We start from the raw sequence: 26,702 nt of genomic DNA, 5'->3' as shown, positions 1-26,702 counted from the left end.
CCCCTGGCCTTGACACGACCCTCTCGAGTAGGCTTGGCCCCTAGTCTCTGACTATCGGAGTCCTTCCGGGCCCCCCAATATGTTGATTTCAGGTTCCCTGGACCGCCCAGGGACTTCTCCATGGCATGGAATCTCTCCACTAGTCCCACCAGGTCATCTGCTGTCTGGGGGTCACCCTGTGTAACCCAGCACTGAATGGGGTGAGGAAGGGAGTGCATGTACCGGTCCATGACTACACGCTCCACCATTTGAGCAGGGGAGCAAACCTCTGGCTGCAACCACTTTTGAACCAGATGTAGTAAGTCAAATAGCTGGGACCTCGGAGGTTTGTCCAGGCTATAGGCCCAGTACTGTACCCTTTGGGCTCTCACAGCCAAAGTAACACCCAGCCGTGCCAGGATCTCGGCTTTTAATTTGGGGTACTCTTTAGCATCCTGCAGGGCAAGATCATAATAGGCCTTTTGGGGCTCCCCAGTTAAATACGGGGCCAGGACTTCAGCCCACTGATCCGGTGGTAGCTCTTCCCGGTCAGCCACCCGCTCAAACACCGTGAGGAAAGCCTCGACGTCATCCTCCAGGGTCATCTTTTGTAAAGCTTCCCTCACAGTCCTCCTGACACGATGACCATCATTTGGAGTGGGAGGAGTTGAAGTCTCCCGAGTGCGAACGGCGTCGGTCAGAACGGCCATCTGCTGGATGAGCAGCTTGTTGGTCTCTTGCTGGGCTTGCATAGCGTCCGTATGTGCTTTCTGTTGCTGCAAGTTTGCCTGCACCAGGTGCTTAATCACTTCCTCCATGGCTGCTGGTGTGGGTTGGCTCTGTGTTGCGGCTTTGACCCAGGACATGTAATTCGACCGCGGGTTTATGCCCACATCCTCCACCACTTGTGGGGATCAGCTCAAACAGTGACTTCAGGTGTCATTTAAACAATAGTCTTTTATTTTGTTCAACACAGCCTTAACAAATGCTCGCTTACTTCAGCGGGTAAACAGAAAGAAACACAGTTCATATGAAATGGTATAACTCACAGTCCTCTGTAGTTCCAGAGTTCCACCATCCGCTGGAGAGGGGAAAAATAGGCAATGGCAGGCTTATCCACAGCAACACAGCTACACACCACACAGCTTTACTCCCAGTCTGTTACACTTCCAGACTAAGAACCACACCCCCAGCTCTCCTGGGATTCCTGGCTTAAATAGGCACCTGGCCTGGATACGTGGGAGTAGTCATCCCACCCTGCTCTTTGACTACTCCAATGAAACCCGGCCCGGATCAGCATCAGCATCAGCTAGCAGCTAAACTACCTCTAGCAACTGTCAGTAACCTAGGGTTACTGACAAAACATTACCGGTTCATTTCACTGAGGCCAGGCACCTCGGTGACACGTATCTATCATCTATTATGGCACCTTGTGCCTTCTCACAGTACTGTGAAGTATTGTTCATTTTTAAAGGATATTAATAAACTGTATATTTTATTATTCATAATTGGTGTGTTACGCACTCCTTTCTTGTTGTGATAGAGTGTATATTTTGGGAGTGTACCATTTAATTGAGACTGTTGGTTATTCAATTATTGTTTCTGTTTTTTGACAGAGTATTTTGGTCAATATCAATATGGACGTAGGAGCCAGAGAGCAGGCCTGGCTGGCACAAGCTGACAATCTTTTTAGGGGGGACACACAGCTGGTTTTTAATGATGCCACTGTTAAAATTAAGGAGCTGCAGAGAAAGTATAAAACATTATGTCATAAAAAGATCAAGACTTGGTGGAATAAAAAAAACAATAGAAAATTATAGATATAAAAAAATTATTCCCAGGGGCCTCAGAATACAAAAGTTCCCAAACTTCTGTTTGGAAGATGATGATCTGAAGAAAAAATGGGAAGAAGCAGTCAATAGGTGTTCACTAGAATTCATGGAGATTATCATAGAAGCCAATGGTCGGAAATTGAAATCTTTGGAAGAAGAGATCGCTGGTCTGCAGATTCAAATTCAGGGTGAGGGTACAGGTGAAGGCCTTCAGAAATTTGAGGAAGATCTAACATCCAACTATACCATTTGGAAAAAGCAAATTACAACACAAAAGATGCAGAAATTTCAGAGAGATGTCTCCGATTATAATAATCGTAAAGTATATAAATGGTTGCAGGATACAGGGGATAAAATAGTACGACCTCGCAGTTCTTCCATCTCCTCGATGGGCTCAGTGTCTGACACTAATTCCCAGAATGGAGACGCATTGAATGTGTATACAGGACGTACAAGAGGCAACTGGCTAGCACGCAACCAACACGGTAAACGCAAATATGAAAATAAGACAGACAATAAAGTTCCGAAAAAAGGAAAGGACGATACGCCTCAGGTAATTAACCTTTCAAAAATACGGTTGACCTGTGACCAAATAGCAGTTCTGGACAAGGGACTAACCTTCTGTCCTACTACTGATGTAGATGTCTTTACAGCAATAAAGGACACACATCTTTTTTCCAGAAAACTGCTTTTAAGAAAACTACATTCCAATACAAGAAATGAGGACTGGCTGGCAAACAAGGAGGAGAGGGAAGCCCTAAAGATCTTGGAAGAACTAGCTGAAGAGAATGAATCGGATGACAGAAAAAAGGTAAGTGTACTACCTAAGGGAATTATGAAGAAATCGCAGACCTTCCCTCCCTTTTACCTCTGTCCAGCTATTGACATCTTCGTTAAAATGGTCTGTGAAGACCTTTGCGGCATCAAAAAAGGAAAAGGTGGTAAAAATCTGAGTAAAATGGAGTATAAAGCCCTGGAGGAGTTAAAAGGGTTTGAGGGGGTTACAATTAAAGCAGTGGATAAGGGTGGCAATATTGTGGTTTGGCCCCTAGAGATGTATGAACGACAAGTATTTAAACTGCTTAGGGACAAAAATTGCTATAGAGCCCTACCTGACAATCCCCTTATCTGCTTTCAGAAAAAATAAGATGCAATCCTGGATACAGCAGTGGAGAAGGATACCATCTCTAAAAAGATCAAAGACAGCTTGATGGTCCAATATCCAAAGATTGCGACATTTTATATAATCCCTAAAATCCATAAGAATAGCGTGGATCCACCAGGGCGAACCATTGTGGCAGGTAATGATAGTCTCAGCGAAAATACCTGCAGATTTGTGGATTTCTACCTGCTGCAGCTTGTTATAAGCCTACCCTCTTTTGTGCAGGACACTACAGCGGTACTTAACAGGTTGGAAGGAATACAATTATCTGAGGAGATGTTCCTGGTGACAGCAGACGTAGAATCCCTCTACACAAGTATACGGCATGAAGATGGCCTGCGGGCAACGGCAGATTTCTTAAAAAGTAATAATCTTGAACCCAATCTCAATAAATTGCTGTTACAACTGCTCGACTTTATCCTACACCATAACTTCTTCGTTTTCAAGGACAGATTTTATTTGCAAACACAGGGCATAGCGATGGGTGCCACTTGTGCCCCGTCATACGCAAATCTGTTCTTGGGAGCTTGGGAGAGAGAGATCTTCCATGATGGTCCCTTGGCATATATCGACAAAGTCCATAACTGGATTCAATATATTGATGACATCCTGTTTATATGGGAGGGAACCACGGAAGATCTCAATAGATTCATGAGCATGTTGAATAATAACACATGTAACATCAAGCTTTCTTTTAAAACAGGACGTTAAATTGAGTTTTTGGACATAAGGATTAAAGCGGATGATGAGGGAAATTTGCAGACCGAGATTTATAGGAAAAAATCTGCTATGAACTCCCTTCTCCATGCCAGTTCTGCACATCCGAGGTCAACAATAGATGGAATTCCGAAAGGTCAGTTCATACGACTTATAAGAATATGTTCCAACGAAATGAACTTCCTTTCGGAATCGCAAGAGTTGAAAAGTAGATTTAAGGATAGAGGATACAGCAACAGACAGATTAAGAAGGGTATTCAAATAGCCAAAACACGCAAAAGGGAAAAACTGCTATGCCCGAATGAAGGGAAAAAAACGGAAAAAACTGTAACCACGGAAAATCAGGATATCAGGTTTATTACTAACTATAATAACTAATGGAGGACTCTGTATGAGATCCTAAATAGGCACTGGAGCATCCTCAAAACAGATTCCAAGTTAAGCAAGTGTATTCCTGAGAAACCACAAATGACCGTGAGACGCTCTAAAAACTTGAAGAATCTCCTAGTCCGTAGCCATTATGCACCCGGGGTTAAAACAGGGAGTCAAAAAACTGTCAAAGGGTCCTATTCTTGTGGCTCATGCAAAGCATGTGCCAACATGGATAGATCTACCCAATTCACAGACTCGGACAAAATTAAACTCTACGATATCAGAGAATATATTTCCTGCACTTCGACAGGAATTATATATTATGCGGTATGTCCTTGTGACAAAATCTATATTGGCCTAACAACAAGAGAGTTCCGTAAAAGGAAACGGGAGCATGTTAGGGATATAGAAAAGGCGAAAGAGATCGCCTTAATGATCTGAAGACTCTCCCTAAACATTTTAAGATCTATCATCAAAGTAATCCTAACGGATTACTGTTCAGGGGCATCGATCGAGTACACTTGGGGATCAGAGGTGGCAATTATAGTAAAATTCTGGCCCAGATTGAGACTAAATGGATATTTAGGCTCAAGACCCTGACCCCCAAGGGACTAAATGAAAGTTTTGGTTTCGGCTCCTTTCTTTAAACAGTGGCATTATTTTAGGGGTATATAGGGTTATATTTAATTTTAGCCTTCTTTGTACGTTGCGCCTTACTTGTGTATAACTATGCTAATTTATTTTTCTTTATCTCTAGTCTGCCTACTTATTATGAATCTGATTTCTTCCCATGAATGTCCGTCCTTTGAGATGAAGTTAAACATATGATCGGATGGACCAATTCCTCTCTTGTGTGTCTGATTTTTAGAAAACGTCAACTCTCTTATATATTAGTAGCATACTTACGTTAGGTAGTCTTTCACATATGATATTATTTGGATATAATCACTTTTTATCCTGTTCATGGTCTTATTAATTGTGGATGATCTCTGTAACGAACTCCGTAGTAGTAGCGTCTGGTTCGTCTGGTTTACCCGAACGGAAAAGCATGCAGTGAGTATAGCCCTCCGTTCGGTTGCTTGTTCGGTAGATTCCCAAGGTATAACATCCAGCAATCTCAGCGATATCACTCCCACACACATCACAGGTACCCAAACATCAGCCTCAACATGATGAAGGTTGTAAAAAAATACTCTCTTTTATTGAACAGAACTTGTATTTATACTGTACCCCATGCAAGGGGGAGGCAAGAGACAACCAATAGTACATGCTTTACAGTTTGGTCTATCCCTTTGTTTGCCTGGAGACAGTTAGTCCAGACACTGTATAACTTAACTGTCTCCAGACACCAATCCCACAGAAATTCCCCAATAGACAAATTACAGGGTACAATTGCAGGCCACACAATACACATATCTTCACAGGTCTCTCCCTTTGTTTGCCTGGAGACAATTAGTCCAGACACTGTATAACTTAACTGTCTCCAGACACCAAACCCACGGAAATTCCCCAATAGACAAATTACAGGGTACAATTGCAGGCCACACAATATACATATCTTCACAGGTCTCTCCCTTGGTTTGCCTGGAGACAATTAGTCCAGACACTGTATAACTTAACTGTCTCCAGACACTAAACCCACGGAAATTCCCCAATAGACAAATTACATGGTACCATTGCAGGCCACACAATACGCATATCTTCACACGGCTCCCCCTAAGTCCATGGGTCGGCATATCCGCCTAGACCCTGTCAGGTTGGCTCAGAGATGTCCGAAGAACGGAAGTTTTTATGTGTCCAAGTCCGGTTGACGGGACAATCCATCCGCATTCCCATGATGTTTGCCTGGCCTGTACTGCATAGTAAAATTGTACGGTTGTAAGGCCAGACTCCAGCGTAATAGTCTTGGATTGTACACTGAGACGCGGTTCAACCATACAAGCGGATTGTGGTCCGTCATCAACGTAAAGGGGCGACCATACAAATAGGGTTGGAGCCTCTTTAAGGCCCACACCAGAGCTAAGCATTCTTTTTCCACAGTGGCGTAGCTGACCTCCCGGAGTAAAAGTTTCCTGCTGAGATACGCCACTGGGTGCTCCAACCCATCTTCCCCCACCTGGCTCAGCACGGCTCCCAGCCCATACATGGAGGCATCTGTGTGCACAAGAAAGGTTTTGTTATAGTCTGGTGCTGCCAACACAGGTGCCTTGCTGAGGGCTAACTTTAGTTGCTGGAACGCTTCTGCGCACTCCGGAGACCAGGTTACGAGCTTGGGAAGGGCTTTTTTGGTTAGGTCGGTCAGGGGTTTGGCCAGGGCGCTATATTCTGGGACAAATTTCCGGTAATACCCCGCCGTTCCTAAGAAAGCTAATACTTGAGTCTTGGTAGTAGGACGGGGCCAATTAGCGATGGCCTCTACTTTGGCCGGTTCGGGACGCTGTTTACCTGACCCCACTCTATGCCCTAAATATTGGACCTCTGCCATTCCTAGATGGCATTTGTCCGGTTTCAACGTTAGTCCGGCAGTCTGGAGGCGCTCTAAGACCCTGGCTACGTGTTCTAGATGGGATTCCCATGTGCGACTATAAATGGCAATGTCATCCAAGTACGCACATGAGAAGTCCTGAAACCCCTCCAGAAGTCTGTCAGCCATTCTCTGAAAGGTAGCCGGCGCATTCTTCATTCCAAAGGGCATAACCTTGAATTGGTATAGCCCGAATGGAGTGACGAATGCCGACTTGGGAATAGCTGCTGGCTCCAGAGGGATTTGCCAGTAGCCTTTGCATAAATCTAGAGTGGTTAGGTAATGACCCCCAGCCATCTTATCCAGTAACTCGTCAATTCTAGGCATGGGGTATGCGTCGGTTATAGTGCGGTCGTTGAGCTTCCGGTAGTCTACGCAAAACCGAGTCGTACCGTCTCGCTTTGGCACCAGTACTACCGGAGAGGCCCAAGGACTTTGGGATGGCTCTATCACCCCTAGCTGCAGCATCTCTTGTATCTCCGCTAACATAGTATCTCGAACAGCTACAGGGATACGGTAAGGCTGCTGTCGCAGGGGGGTGTCTCCCTGAGTCTCTACTCGGTGGACTGCAGCAGAGGTATACCCCGGGACAGCAGAAAACATCTCCTTGTATCCCTGTAGTAATTAAGAGGCTGACTGTTTCTCCTCGGGGTTTAACCCCTCGCCTATTTGCACTTGGTCTATAGAGATAGGGTCAGTGGTGAGTAAATCTGGCAGGGGTAAGTTTTCACTATCTTCCCCTGCCGGCGCGCACACTGCCGCTATATCCTCTGCCCGTTTGTAATATGGTTTTAACATGTTCACATGAAAGGCACGTCTGAACCTCTCATCTGAACTCTTGCATACTATGTACATAGTGTCGCTTAGCTTCTCTACTACTTTAAAAGGGCCTTGCCAAGAGGCCTGTAATTTGTCCTGCTTAACCGGCTTCAGAGCCCAGACTTGCTGACCTATGTCAAAGAACCTATCTTTGGCACCCCTATTGTACCATCTCTTTTGGCGTGTCTGAGCCGTCTGCAGGTGTTCCCGCACAGATTCGGTGAGCGCCTGCAACCGGTCCCGAAACTCCAGCACATAGTGGATGATAGGTACCCCCTCCTCTTCTGTATTGCCCTCCCAGTGCTCCCGTATGAGATCCAGGGGTCCTCGGACTCTTCTTCCGTAAAGAAGTTCGAAGGGGGAGAACCCCGTGGATGCCTGGGGCACCTCCCGGTAAGCAAACAGGAGGTGAGGTAGGAATCTTTCCCAGTGAGGACTGGACGCTGTGAAGGTTCGGAGCATCTGTTTCAGAGTGCCATTGAACCGTTCACAGAGTCCATTCGTCTGCGGGTGATAGGGTGTACTGAACAGGAGTTTCACGCCACAACTTTTCCATAATTGTTGGGTCAGATGGGACGTGAATTGAGTCCCTCTGTCCGATAGAATTTCTCTTGGGAATCCTACTCGGGTGAAGATCTTTACTAGGGCTTCTGCCACGGTTTCGGCCTCTATATTGGACAGAGCCACAGCCTCCGGATACCGAGTAGCAAAATCTACCACTGTGAGGATGTAGCTCTTTCCAGATGTGGCCGATTTGCGGAGCGGCCCTACTAAATCAATGGCTACCCTGCTAAAGGGTTCTTCAATAATAGGGAGGGGGTGAAGTTTAGCCCTCTGGCGATCCCCCCTCCTACCTGTCCGCTGACATATCTCACATGTCCTACAGTATAGTTTAATGTCTTGAGAAATTTTTGGCCAAAAGAAGGTCTGCGTTAACCTATTCTTCATTTGGTCACTCCTAAATGCCCAGCCAACGGAATATCGTGGCTAAGCTTTAGCAGTTCTGCCCTAAACTTCCGGGGTACTACTAGTTGCCGTTTAACTACCTGGGTATCTCCCTTCCCGACTCCCCCCGTTATCCTATACAACAGCCCCTTTTCCCAACTAAACCGTTCTCTTCCCTGCTCTTCCATGGGTTTCTCTGCCTCCCTCCTGTAACCTGCTAAGGTGGAATCCCCCCTCTGAGCCTGCTCAAACCCTGCTGGGGTATCCCAAAAGGGAGTAGGGGTCAAGGGGGGCAATAGGGACGAATGTCCTACCTGAGGTTCCTCCGGGTGCGCAGGTTCTCCCCTCCGTGCTTGAGCCCTGGTAGTAACGGGTAACCCTTCCATTGGAGATTGGCCAGCCAAATGGGATGTAAGGCAACCCACATCATTCCCCAACAATACTTCGGCCGGCAAAGTTTGCATAATGCCCACATCCATCTGTTTACTGCCGGTGCCCCAATTCAAAGACACCCTCGCTGTAGGAAGCTTGTGGATAGCTCCCCCTGCTACTCGAACTGCCACAGTGCAGTTGGTGCGGGCAGACGGACGAATTTTGTGCGGCTGAACGAGTGTAATTGTGGCCCCAGTGTCGCGTAGAGCTTCGCCCTTCTCCCCATCTACGGTAACCCACTGTCGGTGATGATTCCGGTTGTCACTTTCCGCCTGTGCCGTATTGGCCTCGTACAAAATGTTCCACTGTTCTTCACTGGACGCAGGGTTGACATTAGGCTCCTGCTGGTAACAGTGAGCGGTGGCCTTGTAAGGATGTGCAGCTGGTGAGCCCCCTCTGTTTCTGAGTGGACAATGGGGCTTAATGTGCCCAGGTTGGTTGCACAGAAAACACACTTTTGGTTGATGCCTGGGGTTTGTAGTTGCTTGGTAGGGTACAGGCTTTTGTATTGGGGAAAAAGGGACAAACGGTTTGGAGCTGGCTCGTACCTCTTTGACTTCCGACTGTCTGGTGTCCTGATACTCATCCGCCAATTTTGCTGCTTCTTCTACTGTTTTGGTTTTTTTATCTCTCACCCAATGCCTGAGATCCTTCTCCAGATCTTCATAGAATTGTTCCAACGTGAGAAGCTGCAAAGCATCCTCCAACGTTGAAGCTTGGGATCCCTGCAGCCAGTTGTGTGCTGCCCTCTTTAACCTGCAGGCCCATTCGGGAAGGAGTCTTTCCCAGTCTTTTTTAATTCTCTGAATTTCAGGCGATACGCCTCTGGGGTGACGGAAAATCGGGACAACAGTACCTCCTTTATCTTTTGATAATTCCGAATGTCCTCGTCCGGTACTGCTCTATAAGCCTCTGCCGCCCGCCCAGTTAACTTGCTGCTGAGTACTGAGACCCAGCTTTCCTCCTCCATTCCCTCCAACATGCATTGGCGTTCAAAGTTTTTTAAAAAGCCGTCAATATCTGCTCCGTTGTCATCAAAATTTTTAAAAGCAGCATGATTTACCTTTTTAGGATGTCCATTTGTAAATCCAGGGGAATGTAGCGAGTCCCCTTGTATTGACCCGATTCTGGATTGCTGCGCTACATGTGCTTTGTAGGTGTCCGCAATCAACTGTACCACAGCCCCTTCCGAGGGATTTGGTCCTAGCAGCCGAATAAACATCTGCAGTTTCTTTTCCAGCTCATCTGGTTCCGTATTTGCTCTCTCCATATTGCTGGCTCCGTCACTCTGCATTAGTTCGGCAATTAGTGTAGCTTTCGACTTGTTACTTGCCGCAATGCCTCGAGCTTCCAGCAGGTCTTTTAATGTGGTTCTCTTTAGTAGCTCGTACTGCTGAGCCATTCACTTATTCTCCTGTCCGGGACGTCCCTTCGGGATACGACATCCCTCTGCTTGCCACCAATTGTAACGAACCCCGTAGTAGTAGCGTCTGGTTCGTCTGGTTTACCCGAACGGAAAAGCATGCAGTGAGTATAGCCCTCCGTTCGGTTGCTTGTTCGGTAGATTCCCAAGGTATAACATCCAGCAATCTCAGCGGTATCACTCCCACACACATCACAGGTACCCAAACATCAGCCTCAACATGATGAAGGTTGTAAAAAAAGACTCTCTTTTATTGAACAGAACTTGTATTTATATTGTACCCCATGCAAGGGGGAGGCAAGAGACAACCAATAGTACATGCTTTACAGTTTGGTCTATCCCTTTGTTTGCCTGGAGACAGTTAGTCCAGACACTGTATAACTTAACTGTCTCCAGACACCAATCCCACGGAAATTCCCCAATAGACAAATTACAGGGTACAATTGCAGGCCACACAATACACATATCTTAACAGGTCTCTCCCTTTGTTTGCCTGGAGACAATTAGTCCAGACACTGTATAACTTAACTGTCTCCAGACACCAAACCCACGGAAATTCCCCAATAGACAAATTACAGGGTACAATTGCAGGCCACACAATATACATATCTTCACAGGTCTCTCCCTTGGTTTGCCTGGAGACAATTAGTCCAGACACTGTATAACTTAACTGTCTCCAGACACTAAACCCACGGAAATTCCCCAATAGACAAATTACATGGTACCATTGCAGGCCACACAATACGCATATCTTCACAATCTCTATCATCATCATATAATCACGTATCACTTATTGTGTTCACTCACCTTATGTATTGGGAATGATATTGATCATTCAGTATTGTAATATATTTATTTAATATTTATTATTCACTTATTTCTGTACTGTGAGCAAGTCCATATAATATTAATTAGATAATCATTATTTTCATCATCAGCATATAATCATGTATCACGTATTGTGTTCATTCACTTGATGTATTGGGAATGTTATTGATTATTCAGTATCGTAATCTATTTATTCACTTGTTATATTTATTTCTTTATTATGAGCAAAGTCCATATTAATTAGATAATTATGTAATATATGATTTCATAATGGACGCCACTTCTTATTTTTCATTATATTAATGCACTAGCTACACTTTTTTATATCATGTCCCGATTATTGTATCGAGTATTTATATTGGCTCTCGATGTAACTCTTGTCTGCTCAGGCCTATATAGATGTGTCCCACTTAGAAAAGACAGCGATGCATAATTTAAAGTGTGGATCCTAGTTATTCCTTGTTACGATTTTTATAGCCGCTGCTTACACTAGTGTCATATGTGCGCATGACCATCCGGCCCGTACGTCTACTTCCGCCAATTCTCAGCCTTGGTCATGACGGTGGCGACGGCTATCCGCATCATTGCAGCGTGACCGCCCTCTCCCCCACCGGCCTCAGGGGAAGGGCAGAAGTAATTGCAACACATCAGGAATTATATATATTATCGAATGTGAAGAATGTCGGTTAATGTATATTGGTTGTTCAACTAGAAAATTTAAAGTGAGGCTGCTTGAACATATCAACTATATATTAAATCCTGCATATGTCAACATCTCAAGTGTGGCAAAGCACTTCATCATGGCCCACAATAGAAGTTTATCTTCATTTACAGCTTATGCCATTGAACGAGTGTCTTTGCCCACAAGAGGTGGAGACTTCAAAAGGCTTGTATACCAGAGAGAAGCTTTCTGGATTCTTAAATTGAAGTCCAGAAGCCCTGCAGGATTAAATCAAATAAAAGAACTCATGTATATCTACTAATAGCATCAAATTATACCATGTTGCAACTTTGAAGTAAAATATGATACATAGCCTAATTGAACTGTGATTTATTGTAGCCAGCAGATATAGAGGAGTATTCAGACAAAGCGGTTTTTTATGCTGGGATTTCTCAGTGTATTTATACTGAGCCATTTACTTATTTATTCATTTTTTCATGTCCCTTACCTATCTTTGTCTTTATTTTTCCTCACTATCTGCTGGACCTTACATTATGGAATGTTTGTTTATGATGGCTTATTTAGGATTTTAACTTTAAATGTGTTTTTGTGCACGTAAATTTCTGTGAACACTTCTAATTAGAACACCCGGGATGACCAGCACCGCCCTGCTAGTTTAATAGGGGAGGGATTTGTTAAGTTCACGTCTATATATATACTGTGTTGGAAATTTACTATGGAGGTCATGATTAAGAACCATCTGGTTCGAAACATGTAGACCGCATTGGGGCTTGTACTTTGAGGGTTTCGTTACCGCTTACACTTTGGATTGTGGAATAAACACCGTCAAGCAAAGATACGAGATGCTGGATTTTCTTTTACTTCGAAGGGCAGAAGTTACCTGACGTGGCGGGCGCTGATTGGCCATGCGCCGCTAATGTGACGAGGAGTCATGTGGAACATCACGTGATCCGAATTCTGTTACCCTATAGGTAGGCAGCCCTTTTTAAACCCATCCCTTTCCCCTGACCCTTCACTCATCCTGAGGAAGCGAACATACGCGAAACGCGCGTCGAGGAGCGCCATCACCCAGCTGTCATCCCCTGGTTTCCCTGGTATGTTGCCTTGCAGTTATTTGCACCACATGGCTAGTAGACTTGTCTGATATTCGCTATGATTGTGTTGCCTTGACTATCTTTTGGCCAATGTACCGTGGCACTCATACTTTAAAACCTGTGACCTTTGGTACCCGTTCTGGGACCTAATCATAACATCAATTTGGGTCATTTTTTGCACTATTGCCTATTATTACTGTTATGGGGTTACCAGCAGGGTGGTGAGCAACTGTGGTTAGTCCCCGCTGGTTTACATATATTTACTGTGAAGTATTGTTCATTTTTAAAGGATATTAATAAACTGTATATTTTATTATTCATAATTGGTGTGTTACGCACTCTTTTCTTGTTGTGATATACACACATGGAGTACTGTCTGCTGAGCTGTGTATCTAATCCTATCCTGTGTGATACTATCCGCTGAGCTATATATCTAATCATATCCTGTGTGATACTGTCTGCTGAGCTGTGTATATAATCCTATCCTATGTGATACTGTCTGCTGAGCTGTGTATCTAATCCTATCCTGTGTGATACTGTCGGCTGAGCTATGTATCTAATTCTATCCTGTGTGATACTATCCGCTGAGCTACAGTACAGACCAAAAGTTTGGACACACCTTCTCATTCAAAGAGTTTTCTTTATTTTCATGACTATGAAAATTGTACATTCACACTGAAGGCATCAAAACTATGAATTAACACATGTGGAATTATATACATAACAAACAAGTGTGAAACAACTGAAAATATGTCATATTCTAGGTTCTTCAAAGTAGCCACCTTTTGCTTTGATTACTGCTTTGCACACTCTTGGCATTCTCTTGATGAGCTTCAAGAGGTAGTCCCCTGAAATGGTTTTCACTTCACAGGTGTGCCCTGTCAGGTTTAATAAGTGGGATTTCTTGCCTTATAAATGTAGTTGGGACCATCAGTTGCGTTAAGGAGAAGTCAGCTGATAGTACTACTGAATAGACTGTTAGAATTTGTATTATGGCAAGAAAAAAGCAAGGAAAGAAAGTAAAGAAAAACGAGTGGCCATCATTACTTTAAGAAATGAAGGGAAGTCAGTCAGCTGAAAAATTGGGAAAACTTTGAAAGTAAGGGCTATTTGACCATGAAGGAGAGTGATGGGGTGCTGCGCCAGATGACCTGGCCTCCACAGTCACCGGACCTGAACCCAATCGAGATGGTTTGGGGTGAGCTGGACCGCAGAGTGAAGGTAAAAGGGCCAACAAGTGCTAAGCATCTCTGGGAACTCCTTCAAGACTGTTGGAAGACCATTTCAGGGGACTACCTCTTGAAGCTCATCAAGAGAATGCCAAGAGTGTGCAAAGCAGTAATCAAACCAAAAGGTGGCTACTTTGAAGAACCTAGAATATGACATATTTTCAGTTGTTTCACACTTGTTTGTTATGTATATAATTCCACATGTGTTAATTCATAGTTTTGATGCCTTCATAGTCATGAAAATAAAGAAAACTCTTTGAATGAGGTGTGTCCAAACTTTTGGTCTGTACTGTATATATCTAATCATATCCTGTGTGATACTGTCTGCTGAGATGTGTATCTAATCCTATCTTGTGTAATACTGTCTGCTGAGCCATGTATCTAATCTTATGTTGTGTGATACTGTCTGCTGAGCTGTGTATATAATCCTATCCAATGTGATACTGTCTGCTGAGCTGTGTATCTAATCCTATCCTGTGTGATACTGTCGGCTGAGCTATGTATCTAATCCTATCCTGTGTGATACTGTCTGCTGAGCTGTGTATATAATATCCTATCCTGTGTGATACTGCCTGCTGATCTCTGTGTCTAATCCTGACACGTCATATGACTGAATATTGAGGGATATGCGAACTGCTAAAACCTGCGATCAGTTGTTATGGAAAACTGGAGTAGGACCTGCCAGCTTACATTGGCTGATAAGGCACATGTGACCATGTGCATGGCAGTTGGGGGCTTGTATTTGCTAATGCAGATCTTTTTTGGGGGATATCTCAGAAACGGTACGTCCTAGAGAGCTGAGACCCGATCTAAAACCTTTCCAGGCACCTGATGTACCTGTGTGCCAAATTTGGTGAAGATCGGTCCAGTCGTTTGGTCGCGCATAAAGTACAGACAGACGTTGGGACAGACAGACAGAAATAAATTTATATATATATATATATATATATATATAGAACAAAGAAATCGGACTGCACTCCAGTTGGACCGCAGAGTGAAGGCACCCTTTCTACTTGTTTTCTGGCTAGGTGGTGCTGCTGGTAATTTTTTTTCCATATATATATATTTATATATATATATATATATGACTAGCAGAAGGACCCAGCTTTGCACGGGTATATTTCATCTATTTTATTTATTGTTTCTGTGTGTTGTTAAAAGATATCGACAGTATCACCCCGCCCCTTTAACAGTGAACTCCATAGTTCCCAACACCCCTTAACAATGAACCCCCCACAGTGCCCCGCCACTTTAAAATAAGACCTCCACAGCAGCCCATCCCCTTAACTTTGACCTTCACAGCAGCCCGTCCTTTAACAGTGAGTTTCACAGTACCCTACTCTCTTGACAGTAAACTCCTCAGGGGCCCGCCCCCTTAAAAGTGACCTCCACAGTACCCCGCTTCCTTAAAAGTGACCTCACAGCAGTTGCCCCTGGCTCCTACCCCCTTAACATTTGACCTCCACAGTGTACTCCCCTTTAACAATGACCTCCACAGTGCCCTGCATCTTTAAAAGTAACATCCACAGTGCTGCCTCTTTAACAGTGACCTCCACAGCGCCCGCCCCTTTAACAGTGACCTCCACAGTGCCCGCCCCTTTAACAGTGACCTTCACAGTGCCTGCCTTTTTAACAGTGACATCCACAATGTCCGTCCCTTTAACAGTGACCTCCACAGAGCCGCCCCTTTAACAGTGACCTCGATTGTGCCTGCCTCTTTAACAGTGACCTTGACAGTGCTGGCCCCTTTAACATTGACCTCCACAGTGCCCGCCTCTCTAACAGTGACCTCCACAGTGCATGTCCCTTTAACAGTGATCTCCATGGCCCCTCCCCTTTAACAGTGACCTCCACAGTGCCCTCCCCTTTAACAGTGACCTCCATGGTGCTCTCCCCTTTAACAGTGACGTCCACAGAGCCCGCCCCTTTAACAGTGACCTTCAAAGCGCCTTACGCCTTTAACAGTGACCTCCACAGAGCCCGCCTTTTTAACAGTGACCTCCACAGTGCACGCCTCTTTAACAGTGACCTCCATAGCGCCCGCCATTTTAACAGTGACCTCCACAGTGCCCACCCCTTTAAAAGTCACCTCCACAGTGCCCGCCTCTCTAACAGTGACCTAAACAGTGCCCTCCCCTTTAAAAGTGACCTCCACGGTGCTCTCCCCTTTAACAGTGACGTCCACAGTGCCTGCCCCTTTAACACTGACCTCCACAGTGCCTGCCCATTTAACAGTGACCTCCACAGCGCCCTGCCCATTTAATGCTAGGGCTACACGGTAACATGTGTCGCGCAACATTATGTTTCAACAACTCTTATAATGATAGGCTATGGTGTCGCACTGCGACATTAGACATGATGCAACTGCGTTACAACAGTCGCAAAAAATCCGTCCAAGATGGTTTATGTAGCAGCGTAGTTGTGCCCTATGTGACGTGCGACTTATTGTCGTTCTGTCGCCCTAGCCTAAATCTGACCTGCAGCAGTGAAGAAAAATTGCTGGGTTGTTATGAAAACCTGGAGTAAAACTGTGTATGGCAGTTGAGATTTGAAGAGAAAGACTTGCAGGCTTGTATTGACTAATGCAAGTCATTTTTTGGGAATATCTCAGGAACAGTACATCCTAGAGTTGAGACCTGGTCTAAAACCTTCCCGGACACCTGATGTACCTGTGTGCCAAATTTGGTGAAGATTGATTCAGTCGTTTGGTCGCACATAATGAACAGACAGATGTCCGGACAGACAGAAACTCCTTTTTATATATATACAAGAGAAATATATATATTATACATTATACATATATATTATACTGTACACTGCACCACCAGCATTTACACACATGAATAAGCCAAATACACAAATATATGCAGCTGCATTTTTATCTAAATGAAAAGCTCCGGGATATTTCTGAGGCTGAAAGAAAAAAGTAATAGCTACAAATTAACATTTCAGCCAAGTACATTAAAATAATTTCCACTTTACAAACTACACTGATGCGGCTTTTTCCCCATCTTCTTTGCTGTTTTTTCATAAACCGGTTAAATCAGATGTGAGGAAGATCAGTATTCCATAAGGGAAGATTCTTTTTTTAGCAAAGAATTTAAAATGCGCATATTCTGTTTTGTGAAAAATTGCTGCCTCATTGTTTTATTTATTATGTGCTTCAAATGTATAAATCTACAAAAAAAAAAACAGGCAGGACCCGTACTCTCATGAAGCCTCTCATGCTTAGCGTATATTTTCTTTGGAGACTCAGATGGAAGTATTAAACAATGCATGAAATATTAAACAATAAAGTGTATTAAAAATCTCAAACGTTGCGTGTTGTAGAGCAGAACTATACACTAATGATATGAAATATCAGGATTCACAGCTAATCATGAATCATTGCTGCTGTAAAGATAACATTTTACTCAAGAATTCACAAAAATATAAGAACTTTTATCTTTTAACTTAAGCCAAAAAAAAACTGGTCCAGCCTGGCTCTTTTCTAATGGAGCTGATTTAAAGGAAACCTGTCACCAGGATTTTGTGCATAGAGCTGGGGACATGGGCTGCTAGATGGCCTTTAGCACATCTGCAATACCCAGTCCCCACAGCTCTCTGCGCTTTTATTGTGTTAAAAAAACGTTTTGATCAATATGCAAATGAACCTGATATGTGTCCTGTATCCGGAGATGAGTCCAGCGGAAAGGAGCCCAGCACCGCCCGCGTCCTCCGAATCTCCTCCTTGCTGGCTGATATCACAGAGCTGGAGCGCCGAAATCTTGCGATGCGCGAGCTAGCGCATGCGCAGTTCGTTCCCTGTGCTGATGCCAGGTTTTCTTTAAACTTTGGTAATAAGCTGCAGTAAAGCTGCAGAGGACAGAGCCCATAACAATTCCTCCAGGGCAGGTGTATGACAGATGGCCAAATGCCCTGCATATATGATAGATATACACTGAACAAAAAATATAAACGCAACACTTTCGGTTTTGCTCCCATTTTGCATGAGCTGAACTCAAAGATCTGAAACATTTTCTACATACACAAAAGACCCATTACTCTCAAATATTGTTCACAAATCTGTCTAAATCTGTGTTAGTGAGCACTTCTCCTTTGCCGAGATAATCCATCCCACCTCCCAGGTGTGGCATATCAAGGTGCTGATTAGACAGCATGAATATTGCACAGGTGTGCCTTAGACTGCCCACAATAAAAGTCCACTCTGAAATGTGCAGTTTGATCACACAGCACAATGCCACAGATGTCGCAACATTTGAGGGAGTGTGCAATTGGCATGCTGACTGCAGGAATGTCTACCAGAGCTGTTGCCCGTGCAATGAATGTTCATTTCTCTACCATAAGCCATCTCCAAAGGCGTTTCAGAGAATTTGGCAGTACATCCAACCGGCCTCACAACCGAAGACCACACCAGCCCAGGACCTTCACATCCAGCATGTTCACCTCCATGATCGTTTGAGACCAGCCACACGGACAGCTGCAGCAACAATTAGTTTGCATAACCAAATAATTTCTGCACAAATTATCAGAAACTGTCTAAGGGAAGCTCCTCTGCATGCTCGTCGTCCTCATCGGGGTCTGACTTGAGTGGGCAAATTCTCACATTCGATGGCGTCTGGCACGTTGGAGACGCGTTCTGTTCACGGATAAATCCTGGTTTTCACTGTTCAGGGCAGATGGCAGACAGCATGTGTGGCGTCGTGTGGGTGAGCGGTTTGCTGATGTCAAGGTTGTGGATCGAGTAGCCCATGGTGGCGGTGGGGTTATGGTATGGGCAGGCATATGTTATGGACAACGAACACAGGTGCATTTTATTGATGGCATTTTGAATACACAGAGATACCATGACGAGATCCTGAGGCCCATTGTTGTGCCTTTCATCCATGACAATCACATCATGTTGCAGCATGATAATGCATGGCCCATAATTCAATGATCTGTACACAATTCTGAAAACATCCCAGTTCTTGCATGTCACCCATTGAGCATGTTTGGGATGCTCTGGATCGGCGTATATGACAGCGTGTTCCAGTTCCTGCCAATATTCTGCAACTTCGCACAGCTATTGAAGAGGAGCGGACCAACATCCCACAGGCCACAATCAACAACCTGATCAACTCTATGCGACGGAGATGTGTTCCACTACGTGAGGCAAATGGTGGCCACACCAGATACTGACTGGTTTTCTGACCCCTTCCCCAGTAAGGCAAAACTATGCACATTTCAGAGTGGTCTTTCATTGTGGGAAGTCTAAGGCACACCTGTGCAATATTCATGCTGTCTAATCAGCACCTTTATATGCCACACCTGGGAGGTGGGATGGATTATTTCGGCAAAAGAGAAGTGCTCACTAACACAGATTTAGACAGATTTGTGAACAATATATGAGAGTAATGGGATTATGAGTAAGAACAGAAGTGTTCGAAACACGTAAATCTGGGGGGGAGTGGGGAGGAGTGCCACTGTGTTTGTACATTACAAGTTTGGTGGAATAAAGACCGGGACCGAAAAACTTTTACTACGAGTGCTGGAGCCTTCTTTTTCTACATAACATATGATGTCTGGACTGGCTTGGGTCTGTTCCGCGCACAGATTCACAGGATGAATACGGGTGAGCTGGATAATCTCCAATTTCTATTATGAGAGTAATGGGTCTTTTGTGTATGCAGAAAATGTTTCAGATCTTTGAGTTCAGCTCATGCAAAATGGGAGCAAAACCGAAAGTGTTGCGTTTATATTTTTGTTCAGTATATATACTGTATATATATATAGTTGACTTGATAGGTCAATCAGTTTATCACTTTAAAGGGGTTCTCTGGGAGTTTGATATTGATGAACTTCAGTATAGGTCATTAATAGTAATGAGCGGTATAGGCAATAGTCGCTAAGGGGAGCAAATCCTGCACTTGTTTGAGGGTTTAGTAAGACCGCAGAGTGCACCTGTCTTTGCTATTATTTTGTTATATTGTTATATTGATTATCACATCCACATAATTGCTATCTTGTGTAGGATGTCTATTGTGGTACTTGTGGTTCGCTGCGGGCATCCTCCACTGTATGCATTTTTGCTGGGGATCGCCATTAGCAATGGGCCACAAGTGCAGGATTTGCTCTCCTGTATATATATGCACAACTGCATGTGGGTTTGAGCACTTCCTGCTTGTTTAATACCACGCCATTCTTTTCAGTTTGTATATATAGAGATGCCTGGAGATGTATAAACTCCAATTTAAATGTGCCTGTTTTCCATCTACAGGCTACATTTAGGTGCACCTGTGAGGCCTGGGCCATATCAGCCAGTCTTGAGTGGGACTCGCAGACTCCTCCCTCCTCCCATTGCTAGCATGGTTACATGCTGGAGGTAACTGGTGAGTTGTTTGTGAGTCGCCTCATGCTCCTGTAATTTGCCCACTGGCTCCTGGTATAGCCCACATAGGCACAGGTAGGTGAGTGTTAGGTCCCGAGCTACTTGAGAAACCTTGGCGCGGTGCTCGGGCTCAGACATGTCCTCCACAGTAGGACATGTTGGCTAATCTCTCAATTTTAAAATCAGTTTGAGGGTTTAGTAAGACCGCAGAGTGCACCTGTCTTTGCTATTATATTGTTATATTGTTATATTGATGATCACATCCACATAATTGCTATCTTGTGTAGGACGTCTATTGTGGTACTTGTGGTTCACTGCGGGCATCCTCCACTGTATGCATTTTTGCTGGGGATCGCCATTAGTAATGGGCCACAAGTGCAGGATTTGCTCCCCTGTATATATATAGAGCACAACTGCATGTGGGTTTGACACTTCCTGCTTGTTTAATACCACGCCATTCTTTTCAGTTTGTATATATAGTAAGGGGTAGGCAACTTTCCTATTGGTTGCTAGGGATGTTGCTAAGCTCTGACAAAGATATTGCAGCCTTCTCATTGGCCCACAAGCAAGAAGAAGTAGTACTGATAAAAAAGCTAGAATATTCGCAATTACGAATATATAGCACTATATTCTAGATTTTCACGAATTCTCGCTGTGGCAATATTCGCGATAAAAATTTGCTATTAGAATATTCGCGATCAACACAAGTCATTAATATTGGGTAAGTGGGGGTCCAACCTCTAGCATCCTTGCTAATCAGTTGTATGGAGACGCTGCAAACCTCCATGAGTGCTTAGTCCTCTTCCTAGGCCATGTGATATAACGTTCATTGGTCACATGGCTTAGGCACAGCTCAGTCCCATTCAAATGAATGAGCATAAGCTGCAATACCAAGCACAAGCATTATACAGTGGATATGACTGTGCTTGGTAAGCTACCAGGAGGTCCAGTGCTGACCACCACGGCTTTCTTAACAGCTGATCAATAGTCGTGCCAGGAATCACACCCCAGCTGATGTCATATTGATAGGCCATCAATATGAAAATCCTGTAGAACCCCTTTAACCCCATATTCACGTACATGTATGTGAGGGAATGCAGCTTGTTGCCGCATCCTCACATGCATGTACGTGATGTGATTGGGCGGGTGCATGTCAGCTATTAATGATAGCCAGGCCCCTACTGCATCCGCCGGCATCGCTGTATGTGTGATTAACTCTTTCACATGCCGTGGTCAGTGCTGACAGTGGCACATACACGGTTTGCAGAGGGAGGGGTCTCCCTCTGACTCCATCCTCCCCCGTGCTGCGCTGACAGGGGGCCGATAGTTGCCATGGCAACTCCGATAGCCTGCTATTACTGTAACTGATAGCCTTCCAGCTACGGCTGTATTGTATTGAATTGAAACAGCGATCAAACACTGAAAAAGTGAAGTTCCACAGTAGGACAAAAATAAAAAATAAAAAATTTAAGTTTCAAGTAAAAAAAAAGCCCCCTCACCATAAAATAGTGTTTACAAAAATTGAAAATAAAAAACAGACATATTAGGTATCACCACATTCATAACGATGTGCTCTATAAAAATGTCACATAATCTGCCACCTCAGATGAACGCCGTAAAAAAATATAAACGGAGCAAAAAATGATTTTTCTTTGGTCACCCTACAAAGTGTAATTCCAAGCGATCAAAAAGACATATGTACTCCAAAATAGTACCAAGCAAACATTCATCTCTTCCCACCAAAAATGAGCCCCTACATAAGACAATCGCCCAAAAAATATAAAAAAAATGGCTTTCAGAAAATGGAGACACTAAAACATGATTTTTTTCTTCAAAAATGCTTTTATAGTGTAAAACTGAAATAAATTTTAAAGAAAGTAGACAAATTAGGTATCTCCACATCCGTAATGACTTGCTCTTTAGAAATATTATATGGCTTACTCCCTAAGGTGAACACCATAAAAAAATAAAAACTGCAATTTTTATGACCTTTCATTACAAAAAGTGCAATACCAAGCGAGCAAAAGTCATATGCAACCCAAAATAGTACCAATCAAACCGTCATCTCTTCCTTTAAAAAATGAGACCCTATATTGGACAATCGCCAAAAAATTTTAAATATGCCTTTCAGAAAATGGATATGCTAAAACATGTTAGAAAAATGCTTTTATTGTGTAAAACTGAAATACATTGAAAAGAGTATACATATTAGGTATTGCCGCGTCTGTAGCAACCTGCTCTATAAAAATTTCACATGCTCTAATCCCTAAGGTGAATACCATAAAAAAAATTTAACTCTTCCAAAACAACCAATTTTTTTGTCACTTTGCCACATAAAGTGTTATTGAGTGATCAAAAAATCATATGAACCCAAAAATGCTACATATAAAAACGTCAACTCTTTCTGCAAAAAAGAGCCCCTACACAAGACGATTGGCAGAAAAATAAAAAAAATACTTTCTGAAAATTTTGACAAAATAACAATTGTTTTTCACAAATGCTTTTATTGTTTAAAACTGAAATACAATTTTTAAAAATAAACACTAGATTAGGTATTGCTACATCTATAATGACCTGCTCTTCAAAATATCACATGATCTATCCTCAGGTGAAAGCTGTTAAAAAAAAAAAAAAAAAAAAAAAAAAACTGTGCCAAAATAGCCATTTTTTGGTCTCCTTGCCCTAAAAAAGTGTCATATTGAATGATCAAAAAATCATATGTATGGTACCAATAAAATTTTTAGCTTTTCCTGCAGAAATAGAGCCCCTGCACAAGAGGATCGGCAGGAAAATAAAACAAATGTATCTTTCAGAAAATGAAGACACAAAAACACTATTTTTGTTTTAAAAAATGCTTTATTATGTAAAACTGAAACAACAACAAAATACACATATTTGGTATAGTCGCTTCAACCTGCTCTATAAAAGTAAAACATGATCTATCCTGTCAGGAGAACTCTGTAAAAAACTAAAAACTATGCCACAACAGCCATTTTTTTTGTTACCTTGCCTCACAAAAAGCGTAATATCGAGCAATCAAAAATCATAAGTATCCCAAAATAGTACCAATAAAACGGTCACGTTATCCCGTAGTTTACAGAATGGGGTCACTTTTTTGGAGTTTCTACTCTAAGGGTGCAAAAGGGGGTCTTCAAATGCAGCTTAAAATTATCCTAGCGACATTTGCCCTCCAAAATCCATATGGCATTCCTTTTATTCTGCGCCCTGACGTGTGCCTATACAGCAGTTTATGATCACATATGGGGTGCTTCTGTAAACTTCAGAATCAGGGTAATAAATATTGAGTTTTCTTTAGCTGTTAACCCTTGCTATGTTACAGGGAAATTAGATTAAAATGGAAAACCTGCAAAAAAAGTGAAATTTTAAATTTTCACCTCCATTTTCCTTTCATTCTTGTGGAACACCTAAATGGTTAACAAAGTTTGTAAAATGAGTTTTGAATAACTTGAAGGGTGTAATTTCTAAAATGGGGTCACTTATAAGTGGTTTCTACTATGTAAGCCCCACAAAGTGACTTCATAACTGAACTGGTCCTTAAAAAGTGGTTTTTGGAAATTTTCTTAAAAATTTTAAGAATTGTTTCTAAAATTCTAAGCCTTCTAACGTCCTAAAAAAAGAAAAATAAATATGCTGATTAAAGCTGGATATGCTGAAACGTGTCCATGTATCATTTGGATATAATGTGAAATAATAAAACCTTGAAGGTCATTACAATCCCGCTGGGATTTATTTTACTTACGTTGTGGTCTCGTATCCTCCCCGTGCGGGTGTGCCCTTGGTTCAGGTGGCGGCTATTCCCTGGATTACTAAAAGAATAAAATGACATTTACGAAATGTACATTAACAACTATTTTATGAGGTATCACAATCTGCTTAAGGCCTCCTGCATACGACCGTTGTGTGCATCCGCATCCGTGGTTCCGTTTTCCGTCTTTTCCGCGGACCCATTGACTTTCAATGGGTCCGTGGAAAAATCTGAAAATGCACCATTTGGCAGCCGCATCCGTGATCCGTGTATCCTGGCCGTGAAAAAAATATGACCTGTCCTATTTTTTTCACGGTCAACGGTTCGCGGACCCATTCAAGTCAATGGGTCCGTGAAAAATCACGGATGCGCACAAGATTGTCATCCGCGTCCGTAATCCGTGTCCGTGAGCCGTGTCCGTTTTTTCCTATAATTTCAATGGCAAACTTGACTTAGATTTTTTTTTTCATTTTTCATGTCCGTGGATCCTCCAAAAATCAAGGAAGACCCACGGACGAAAAAACGGTCACGGATCACGGACCAACGGAACCCCGTTTTGCGGACCGTGAAATAATACTGTCGTGTGCAGGAGGCCTTAAAAGCAGAGACATTAAAATAAAAGAAAAAAATTTACATTTTTCCAGATTTTCGGTAAATTTGGGATATTTTTTTTACAAATAAAGGTGAAACATTGACTCAAATATACCACTAACATGAAGTACATTCTCAGAATCACTTATATATGTAAAAATGTTCCAGAGTTATTACCACATAAAGTAATAAGATTTGCAAAATGTGGCTTGGTCCTTATGGTGAAAAATGGCTTGGTCTTGAAGGGGTTAAAGGTAAATGAAATTTATGTTTTTTACCATAAGGTGGCAAAATTATAACTAACTACAGTATATATGCCATAGTTCAATTGAAAGATGTCCGTTTAAGGAGTTGTTTTTAATATCTATGACCCATCCTTAGGATAAGCCTTCAATATTAGACATATCATATTAGACAATAAAAGATCCCCCCTGCCTAAATTTTATCCTAATCGCTCTGCAGTCAATCCAGAGTCCAGCAGTCAATCAATCTTACTAAAAGAGCAGGTCAATATTTTTTTTTTAAAGCTGTCCAACTCCATAATGTTATTTTTTATGGCAAGTAAAATTGAACGACTTAAAGATGTTCATGTCCAGGTTTTGTATTTAGCATTCCTGAATGTGTAAAACCTTTTTTAATGTGAGGTTCAGAATTTAGTCCTGTATGAGAACTATCAAGACTTTCTGATGACCAGACATGTTCACTGCTGTACAAAGAGACTTCCAACATATCAACACTTTCATTTTTATCTAAAGACAAGGATTAGCACAAAAGGTTTTAAGTGTCTTGAAGTTGGGATGATTTCTGATTACCATTAGTTTTGAGATTGATTAGTTTTAGTATTATTTACTAAATGTTTTTTGTTTTTTATCTTTAGGTTTAAGATTCTCCAGTGTGTTAGTTCCTAGTTTTCTACGTGCTCTCATCATAATATTGTCGAAAGGACAATAAAAATAGCAATAGATATATGGTAAAAAATATATTAAGTCTTATACGTCCATACTAAGTAGAACATGATTTCATAATTTCCATATATTCTCCACACATGACAATGGCACATATTGGTGGCATCAACCCTTGGGTCTATACACCCTACTTTTTGAACACAGAGCATTTCAGCCAATGTTTTAATAATAGTGACAGTCTGGAAAAGACCAAATGAAAGCGCACTTGAGGCCTAGAGTTTTGCTTTTATCCTTCTCATCTAAAATAGGTTTCTTTCCTGTCTTTCATTTTAAGGTATATTTCTACAGAAGCTCCACTGCAAAAATACTGTTTCTCGATGACTGCAGGGAAGTGAGCCCCCTAAGAGCCAGTTTCAGATTAACACAAACCATTTTTTATTCTTTGGTTATGTTTTTCATCTCAAAAGACTTTCCCTTTCTGTTATTTTCAAGGTATCGCTCAGTATGAAGCTCGATGTGCTAAGGTGTTTCAATGACTGCAGTGAAGTGAACTCAAATAGTCTAACTTGAGAATGACATTTTGTTGAATTAATTTCATTCCTGGGTAGATAGGTGAAAATATGTTTCCTTTTGAACATTAACTATATTCTCTCCTTTAAATGGTATCGACCAGCAGATGATGGTGACAATTTACTTTATTACTTTACTGTATTTGCACAAACATGTTAATTGATGTAATTTTGATGCTTAAAAATGAAGGCCAATTTAAGATTAAGACGCGCACTGTTTCATTTTAACAATGCTGTGAGTCACCCGTAATTAATAATTAAAATTAAAATAATATATAATGGAGAAGAATGAAAAACAAGAAAATAAGGACATTGTTTGTGTAATGAATTCTAATAATTTTAATTAGCTACACAGAAAACCTTGTATTTGTTGGGAACATTGACCTTAGGATGAAGAGTTTGTTAAGATGACTTTTCTGTTATTTTATACACTCACCTTCACGCCAAAACACAGAAGGAAGTT

Source organism: Bufo bufo, chromosome 7 (genome assembly GCF_905171765.1).
Source record: "Bufo bufo chromosome 7, aBufBuf1.1, whole genome shotgun sequence".
Lineage (NCBI taxonomy): Eukaryota > Metazoa > Chordata > Amphibia > Anura > Bufonidae > Bufo > Bufo bufo.
This window is presented reverse-complemented; position numbering follows the sequence as displayed.